Source organism: Amblyomma mixtum, chromosome 2 (genome assembly GCF_055824585.1).
Source record: "Amblyomma mixtum isolate Tamu chromosome 2, ASM5582458v1, whole genome shotgun sequence".
Lineage (NCBI taxonomy): Eukaryota > Metazoa > Arthropoda > Arachnida > Ixodida > Ixodidae > Amblyomma > Amblyomma mixtum.
Window position 1 is genome coordinate 192,829,413 of NC_143013.1, and position 9,880 is coordinate 192,839,292.

A 9,880-nucleotide genomic window follows, 5' to 3' on the forward strand; every position below is an offset into this window, starting at 1 on the left:
AGCAATAAGGAAAATCCTGAAATCTTAAAACAGGTTCCCTCTTAATTCTCCGCTGAAATGAAAATCTGCCAGCTTAATGAGCGCGAAGTTTTGCTGATTGAATGAATGGTGCGCAGTAGGAGAAACATGCAGAAAAGTGCCATTGTCCTCAAGTTAGAGGACCGTCATGCGCCTATGGACTATATATCATTCCCTGCACCTTAAATGATAGATGACTCTCAGTGACAGACGTCGCTGTGCTGAGGACGAATACAGCGAATACAAATTTTATTGTATGAAGTCCACGTATAATCCCTCACGCCAACTCCAGATGAACTCAAATAATGTAGAACAGCTGTGTATAACGAACACTCAGGACAAAGCACGCAATTATGAATGGTGCACAGTAGGAGAGACATGCAGAAAAGTGCTATTGCCCTCAAGTTAGAGGACCGTCATGATCCTATGGACTATATCTCATTCCCGGCACCTTAAGTGATAGATGACTCTCAGTGATAGACGTCGCTGTGCTGGCGATGAATACAGCAATACAAATTTTATTGTGTGAAGTCCACGATGTTGATAAGGAAGATTCGTGGTTTTTATACCACGATTATCTACCTCTGACTGCGTTGACATTCGGCCTGCAACCAAAGACATATTCATTGTCTACAAAATTACTTTTAAAAAATCGTAGTGTTTCAACGTGGCACAACCTAGTAGACGTGCGAAAGCACATGTTTAGCCTTGTTGACACATGATTTTGCTTTGCTGGGTCACCTGTCGTCTGGCAACAGATAGAATTTGTTGAAGACGACAAGCTACGACGCACAGCGTGAGCGTTCTGTAGTTTACAATGAGGCGTAATGGGCTGCAGCGAGAGCATTGAGGTGTCGTTCAGTGGCCGCGAAGGGGTTCTGGTCGCGCTGCCGCAGGTTCGAAACCCAGCCGCGGATATTCATTTTATTTCTGCACCCTGAAGGCCAGCTAAGCCACAAGATTCGTGATTGTCATTGACCCCGTGCAGTACTGCTTTCGCACGAAATCTTCCCGAAGCTCGGTTCAGATTTGGTACATCCTCATCGGTTCAGACAAATTGCTGCCATTTGGAAATAAATGGCAGTGTAACAACCCTCTCCTGTCGTAGTGCTGAAGTGCCACGCGACAATACGTTTAACTAGCTTATGACCAGGCGCCGAAAAATAGGTGTCGACGCATGAATTTTACCTGTAAAATAGATTGGTCTTGGCTGCACCTGTATTTCGTGTTTGGGCGTTTTCTACCACATATATGCTCGCTTTTCACTGAGAGGGATAGCTTTGTCGGTAGAATGTCATACTCATCAGATGCAGGAAGACTTAAATTTTTTCTCAAATTACTTTACATGCCCTCACTTGTAGAGGGAAGTGGCACTGCTGATGGGCTTCTAAGGTACCACACGGCAGGCTCCCTAGATAGCTACGAAATTCCGCAAACCGGGCTACATAAACGCATGGTTTGATTTACCATAACGCGAAACGTGACAGACATTTATTGCATAAAAGCTCTTTGCAGGCACTAAAATCGGAATAAGTAGGCGGTGGCTTCAAAGTTGTGTTGAAAGTGGAACTTATCCACCGCGAGAAAACTATTAATGTATAGATTTTGCGGTCGCATATGGCCCACTCTGAAAGAGCGATCTATAACGGTTACCTGAGAAGGTTTCCCTGCCCAAACGGCGTCTAAATATCCAGAACGCAGCTAACAAAGAATTTGAAGTGAAGGAATACAATAATGTTACCTGTACTTCTATTTTTATATCATATGCGTGTTGACAGCAGCAACAGTATGTAAACATTTAGTGGGACAGAAAAGGTATGGAATTGGAGCAGCGTAGTGCTTTGTGCTGAATGAGAAGTACAGTTTCCAGTAAGTGTTGTGCCCTACACGGTGGCCACCAGTGTAAAGCTGTCGTTAGCTGAATACCAAGTTTGAGCGCGCAAAAGCAAAGACAGAGAAGGACGGAGACCAAACAAGCGCTCTGCACGGGCGCTAAGCCGTTTTCGCCTGTATTAAGGTTATGCACCAGCACATTTTTAAAAGCTATATATGAGTGATAGTGGAATAAAGTCCAGAAGACAACTGCAATAAAACGCCAGCTAGGCCGGAAGTGGGAGTTAATTAAAATAGCGCAGTTCTTTCTCTATTTGTGTTCTCAGCTTTATTCTACTTACCAGCAAAAGTGTGTGTTCTGAGTTTGGTGCTGCATAAACTTACTAAAGGAAGGGCGCAGCAACCGTGTGTATATGAAGACACATCACGGTGCTTGTGCCAGAAATATTAGTTTCAGTTCCAGTTTATTTCCCACAACAAGTACAGGGCATGTACGAGGTGTGGCGAGGGTGTTGGGATAAAAGCTGCGTCAAGGGCAGCTTGACTGGCCCCGTCTCCCCGAACAACATGGCAGCAAGCACGACAGTTGCGAAATACATAAAACATATATGATGGGAAGAATAACAAGGAAAAATGGAAAAAATATACGAACAAAGTAAGTGCAAAAACAGTGAATTAGTGCATTAGATAAAATATTCAATCAAATCTTACAGTACGGGTTAGTTAATAATGTCGAATAATTTTTTTCTTCGTTAGAACCCGCAGCTGCTTTTCCGTTAGCTTATATTTGTTTGGTGTACTAGGCAGCCTGTTTCGAAGCATCTGGAGGCCGTAGTCAGTACGTGGTCGCGGACCGTGCCAGTGTTCATGGTGGCGGGTGGAGCGAGACGACATGTTAATCTGCAAGTTTGCAACGGCTCGTAATGTTGTTATATTTTTATGAATTTCGTACTTCAAGGATGCCAGCAACTGGCACTCAAAGCGTAGGAAGTTTAGTAATCTGGTATTAGAAATCTGAAGGCGGCAGCAACGTTCGTTTCCGGTCCAGCAGCCTGCAGAAGGGCACTGATATATTCTCTGGGAAATTTCTAAACATCGTACGCATCTGCGAGAGGAATTTATTTATTTACAAATTTGATATTTACATATAATGCACCTTCTTCGAGACTACTGAAGAATTGGAGAAAAGAACGCCCTAACATTCTATAATTATAGGAAGATTAAAGAAATTGTTTAATCATAGTGAGCTCATACCGTCGTAAGAATTCAAGCCTTCCTTTACACATAAGAAGCATTTTAATACACTTGGAACAAAGGGCGAATTAGGAAGATTGTGGAAATAAAGGTTAGATGACGCTGCAAAGTTGCTGGTATACTCGAGACGTATTGTCACGGATTAGAAGATGACAAAGTGGGCAGTGGAGCGGCGCGGAGCGCTCGCGCTAGGCCCGCCGCCATTAAATCATTCCATCGCCATCGGCCACTTAGTCCGGACTTCATCGGCTTGCCGTCACATAACATTGTGACGTGACGAAAGAAGTAGTTGGGCTACCCAGGGCCACCGAGCGATCGTCCCCGATCGTGCTAACTAGAAGACCACTGACGATAACACGTGAGAGGTGACAGAAGCAATTAACAAATAAGAGTAGAGGTAGGGCTTGCCGTCACGATGAAAAAGATAAGGAGATGATCGGATGAACACTTTTAAACAAAGCTTTCTACACACAGGTCACGTTAAGCCGACGGTAGAGGCCCATTGGCGCACCAAACGGCATGGGCAGGGGGCTTTGTGCGCACGTGTCTCGGATCGGTCGGGTCATGTAGGGTGTGGTCGTCAAGATCACTCCGTCGTGCCTTGCGGTCGGGGCGAACGGAGAGGTCGGTTCTGGTCAGATAGTCTGGCGCACAGCCGGGCGTTGCGGACCACAAACAGAAGGCCGACGACCATAGCAGACGCAGCACGTCGGAGCTCCAAAACCAGTATGGCGATGATAACCCAGCACGTCCACAAATGTTACGTGACGGAAAGCCGATGAATACAGGAATACGTGAGCGATTGCGATGGAAAGATTTAATGGCGGCGGGCCTCGGGCGAGCGCTCAATGCCGCGGCACTATCCACTGTTGTCTTCTAGCCCGTCACAATACTATGCTCTAGGCTTTCTTTTAGATTGACTCTAGGATATTGTTGTGGGTCTGTTTGTACGGACCATAGATTATCGAAACGCGCTCGCCAATTGGACGGACAGAAGTATTTGAAGAAGTGTCGTTTCTGACAAGACAAAAAGAAAAGCATGCTTCAATTATCCGCACGTTCTTAGCGCACCAATATATACCGTATTGATGCAGTGTTTTATGTTTATAGCCACGCAAACTAGAAGAAAAATATGCAGGTACCATTTCACCGCGCCGAAGCGGAAGCACATTAAGATCGTGTAATTAGAGTATTTTCTGTACGCTGTGACATGAATAAATAATATTATTGTAACACGTTTAACATCCCAATGTGCACGTGGGATCGGTATTAAAGGGACACTGAGGAGAAATTGAAGTTGGCTTGTATCGACAGAATACCAGCTCCTGATTACAAAAACGCGACTCATACTGACAACAAAGCTCTTGTAACGTAGAAAAGAGCAAGAACCAAAATACAGGTATCGCCGCCACAGGCCAAACTCGCAAGTACAAGCGTGATGAGATCATAGAACAAAACAGTGTTGCTAGAACGAATGGTTCTAGCAACACCAGGAACCGAGAAACCATGCATCACTGAGGCGCAGTCAATGCATGCGCAAATCTCCTTGACGTCGCCAGATGGCGCCACGTGCCCGGCTGCTACGCGCGCTCCTGAAGGATCGGGACAAATCAGCGCCTGTTTTCCGGCGGTAGGCGGGCTCCCGGTATTCCGCTAGCGGTAACAAGGTACACGGTATGCTAAAGGTGTCTATTTGCGAGAACTTCGTTGACGACTTCGAGAACGAGATCCATCGTAACGCTGGCAAAACGCCAGTGCAAACGTAATCGAAGCGACTGTAGCGACGGCCGCAATAGCCGATAGATGCCTTCAACGTGCGGCCGGCGGTAGCTTTCTTTTCGGCTGCTGCTAGGCCGCACTGCTGGCAGCCAGAAATCACGGAGTCTGCGTTACGTCATGTGCACGTCATGTTTCACGTCTCTTAGTCCTCTGTCGTCATAGACGAATCCCAAGTTTGAATCAGAGCGGCGGGAAAAACTTTTTCAACTTCGAATCCAAATTTCTTAGCAATAAATGCATCTTTCGCTGCCGGCCAAGTGGCAACAAAGCCATGACATGCCGAACTATCGGATTTTACTATAAAAAAAAATATTAATAGTGCTCTCCTCAGTATCCCTTTAATGTGTCGTGGAAAGCTCAGCATTAGTTATGCTTATCGTTCAATTATTACTGTGCTGTGATATGTAGCTGCGGTCGACTAAAAGCGTACAGAATCATATCGGTTCGAAGTTAACTTTCCCGGGATCTCTCAAATATCAGGTAACAATGCAAGAAGGAGCTAATTCGGAGTAGTTCTCTTATAGATACGGGCGCTTGAAGTGTTGTCGGATAGTTTTCTTTTGGTAGCAGTGGTTTCCCGTTAAATTTATATCTCATATTAACGCGATCATCAGAATAAAATAAAAGCCACAAAGGTCAGACTGGTTCTGAACGTTATACCTATCCCTCAGTCGAGAAATTGAAGTATATTTTTATTGCCGAATATTTCCCTAACTTCTTGAAAACAGAAACTGAAGACAATGAATTTATGTAACACCCTATTAAGTTTTCTGCAATAAGTATAGGTTCAAAACACACAGGCCTTAACCAAAAACAAGTGGGTGTTACCTCTGGAAGCAGCGATTCCCGGCTTTTTGGAAAAACCGCAGGAAAGGTAGAATCAGGAAGGCAGTGTTGGTGAACGAAAGACTCCAGAGGTCTGCTGAAGCCGTGTGCGCAACAAATCGGTTGACTGTTTGCGGCTACACTCAGGAGTTCCTTGTCAGCGTCGGTCTCATACGCTCGTATGCGGTCTCCTATGCGGCTTCGTAAAAAAATAAGACACGAAAGGAGCGGTCTAGCTCACGCTAAAAAACATTTCAAAAGGTCTGCCACTTGGGCAATAGATCATGTACAGAAACACTGAAAGCTGTCAAGTTCAGGTCAGCAGCAGAACGGCATCAATCAATGACTCCGCGAGAATAGAAACCCCAGCACACATAAGCACACCAATCTTCGTCCGAAAAATATAAAAATTGAAGCAGGCTGCGACAACTGCAGCTTGAACAACGTTAAAAACCAGATGCTTCTTGCTTCGGGTCAAGCAACACACGTGCATTCGAAATGTTAGAGTTTTTATACAAGCATCGAAAGCAGCATTCATAAGGCTTTCGGAGAAGTCCATATGGAGTAGGAATATATCTGGGATGTTCAAAAAATTGTTAGCTAATTTCTTGGATATCTGACTCAACCTCCGAGAATGAATAAATTAATTAGTGAATAAGTCCTTTACTGCGAGGAAGAGATGGCACTCAGACGAGTTTGGGGAATTAGAATGGAAAACATTGCTGAATAGAGGCTTTGGCGAGCTCAGCGAGCATAGCCTCCAGTTCGGGGCTCCTGCGGCAATAAACGCCTGATCAATCAATGTACATTGTTCTTTGAGACGGTTGCTAGACAGAGCTGCCTCCGGCTGCTCCGTATGGTGACTGGTATGTGAGGGATTCTGGTTATATGTTGGCAGTTTTATGTTATGCGACGAAAGGCTCGTTGATTGCCGCATCAAGGTAGGTGGTCTGGTGCTGTGTGGATGAGTAGTGTGTAAAATAAAGAGGTTTGAAAATGTGTTGGTTTGTAAAGCTCTCCAGCGGACCGACTGCTTCCTACTAAGTTTTGAGGAACATGTGGAGTGGCGTTGGTGGGCTCGTCAGAGAGGCTGCATAATAGCCCCTTACGTCTGTAAGACCATAGTGAATTCCCGTTCACCGACATCTCATCTATTGGTAGTTTGCCAGCGGTGGCCTTGGCTACTTTGTCGCAGTCAGGCCGGCGTATCGTGGGGCCCATGTAATGTAGGGTGCACAACCTTAGGTTTGGTTCTTCATCATAATCAGCCTGACAATGACCACTGCAGTGCAAGTGCCTCTCCCATGTCTCTTTAATTAACCCTGTCCTTTGTCAGTTGCCGCCACTGTATCCCCGCAAACTTCTTAATCTCATCCGCCCACCTTAGTTTCGGTGAACCCTGTTACGCTTGGCTGAAGGACCATGAAGGACCAGCGGTTTTCTTTCCTGCGGGTTACATGTCCTGCCCAAGCTCATCTATTTCTCTTCATTTCGATTCGAATATCATTAACTTGCTTTTTTCCCTCAGTCACTCTGCCCGCTTATGGTCTCCTAACGTTACACCTGCCATTTTTCTTTCCATTGCTCGCTGCGTTGTTCTTAACTTAAGCTGAACGCTTTTCGTTAGCCTCCATGCTCGTACACTAAAGGTGAGTACCGGTAAGATACACATGTATGCCTTCCTCTTCGGGGATATCGGTAAACTGCCATTCGTGACCTTAGAGAACCTGCCACATGCATTTATCCCCATTCTTAATCTTCTGGCTTTTTCCCTTTCGTGATCGGGATCAACAGCGGTCATTACCTGCTCTAAGCAGACGTATTTCCTTACCACTTCCAGAACCTCGCAATTAGCAGCTTCTACGTAAAGCTTCTATGAACAGGTTTGATGAGACTGAGTATTACCTAAGCTATTTGTAAACTCGGCTGTCGGTGCAATTACGGCAGGCTGCTTGTTAGCTGGAAATAATGGTAGTAGTACAAGACATTTATTCGGCCATAATTTACAGGCCGAGCATGTCGACCGGCTGGGCGACCAGACCGGCTGTTCATCCTCCCCTTCAGCGCCAAGCCAGTCGAGCCAGGTGGTGATGGATAAAGAACGTGGGGGGTAGGAAACCGGCTGCTGAGCTGCCGGCAAAAGGAAGAGGCAATGGATCAGATCCGCATAGATACCGGGGCAGTTGGGACAGGAAGGGTCCGATGGATAGCGATAGAGAAAGAGGCGAGACGGGATGATGACTGCATTCATTTGGATGTGCCGAAGAAGGCGAGCCTCCGGCACCGTGAGTGATGGATGAGGGGGAAGGTGAAGGCGTTTGTCGAGGCGGAGCTCGAGGTAGACCTCCTTTATGGTGCGGCGAAGGGTGAGTCTCCCACCGTCATCCGAAGACTTGGGCCAGGGGATCAACGGTGCCCGGAAAAGTGGGTCGCGGGAGAGCTGATGGGTCAGCTCATTGCCGTCAATCCTGAATGCTCAAGGACCCAGCGGAGGAAAACGATGGAAGGCTGAAATGCGGAGACCGCTCGTTCGACCTCCTGTTGGAGAGAAGGGGTTAGGATGCGTTCATGTATATGGTGTATAGTGGCTTGGGAGTCTGAATAGAGTGTGTACTCTTGAAGAGAGGGAAGGAGGGCAAATGACTGGAGGGCATGTGCAGTGGCGAGGACCTTGAGGGACAATCCATCCGGAGTGTGTAGATACGGCCCGCTGGTGTGGGTATCAGGAGCGGGGAGGTGGGGATGGTACAGGGAGTAGCCGCAGGAACCTCGAGGAGCCACGAAGCAGGAATTCCATGTAGGCTACACACTGGGTATCAAAGAGAAGGCAATGGTGCTGCGCGGCCGCTAGACAACGGCCGGCGTGCAGGACGGGGGACATTTTGGTCGGGAGGAGGAGGATACGAAGATTGGGAACCGGGGTTGGAATAGGAGAGGTAAACGGGGCGACGGGAATGGAGGAGATACCCGCTTGAGTCAGTAAGCACTGACCCTGACGGGTAAGGGAAAGCCGGACAAGCCGCGAATCACGGTGGAGAGAGAGAAGAGAACGGAGAAGATGAAAGAGGCGTGTGGCAAAGATATTAGCGGTAGAGGTAGTGATAGCGAGGTTGAGAGCTGCCTTGTAGAGGCCCACAAGGGCAGGCTCGAAAGCTTAAGTTGAGTCTGACTGAAGGAACGTAGGGTGCAAAGTACAAGACCTTGTTGAGAGCCAGTGCGTGGGCAACTCGACACGTGTAAGCCTCGTGGAGACCCGAGCGCCGAGTGACCACGCGCCGCAGGAGGTGAGTTACCGAGTGGCAGGTGGTGACAGTGTGGTGGAGGGCTTGCACGTTCATGGCAGCATGCAAAGGAAAGCCAAGAATTTTGCGCTGCGTGACGACAGGAATGGGAGAGCCAGAAAGGTGGAGAGAGACGTAGTGATTGTGTGAGCGCTGGTATGAGGAATGGTCGAGAAGGAGAAGCTCGGTTTTTCAGGAGCAGGAGAGAGGCCAGCGGTGATGAGAAAAGAGTCGATGAGACCTACGCCACATTGCAGGGTGTCTTGTACGTGACCGGGAGAGCCCGACGAACACCAGAGTGTGATTAAGCAAACAAGGGAAGGGGTATGAGGGGCTCGTTATAGATATGACAGAAGCCAACAGCCACAGAAACCAAGGGGCACAGGGGATTTTTAATTTATTTATTTAATTCGTGGTGTTGATCAATTTAGAATATTACTGAATATGTTATCGCTTAATGCTAATTGATTAGAAAAGCAGAACAAAGAACCACATGCCGCCGGTGGGATCCGAACCCACGACCTCCGAATTTCGCGTCCGGTGCTCTGCCTCTGAGCTACGGCGACGGCTGTCAAATCTTCTGCTTTCGGGGGTATTTGTGTTTTACAAGTTACCTAACCTTGAGAGTGTTCATCAGCGCCACCCACGTTCATAAGCGGCGGACGTGGAACGTCCTGAGTTACCGCAGGTGTGACGTAGAACGTCATCAAACGAAGAGGGTGGAAGTTGCGTGAGAACCCCCTTATGCTTCCTATGGCGTCAAGGCTGCCAGGACCGAGGCCCTCGCTAAGCAATTAAGCAAACAAGGGAAGAGGTATGAGGGGCTCGTTATAGATATGACAGAAGCCAACAGCCACAGAAACCAAGGGGCACAAGGGATTTTTTTTTAT

At 47.3% G+C, this 9,880-nt stretch overlaps 1 long non-coding RNA gene and 1 other non-coding gene across 2 annotated transcripts in view; both read right to left on the reverse strand.

The window, feature by feature from the left end:
- The window catches only part of LOC149361943 (uncharacterized), a 28,828-nt gene extending 22,992 nt beyond the window's left edge, over positions 1 to 5,836 (reverse strand). Inside the window, exon 1 of the long non-coding RNA XR_016288467.1 lies at positions 5,713 to 5,836. This is a non-coding gene — a long non-coding RNA (uncharacterized LOC149361943). The remainder of the gene's footprint in view (positions 1 to 5,712) is intronic.
- A 3,648-nt stretch (positions 5,837 to 9,484) lies between these two features.
- Positions 9,485 to 9,556, reverse strand: TRNAS-CGA (transfer RNA serine (anticodon CGA)). The gene has a single exon. It is a non-coding gene; the product is annotated as a tRNA-Ser (tRNA).
- Positions 9,557 to 9,880: the final 324 nt, after the last annotated feature.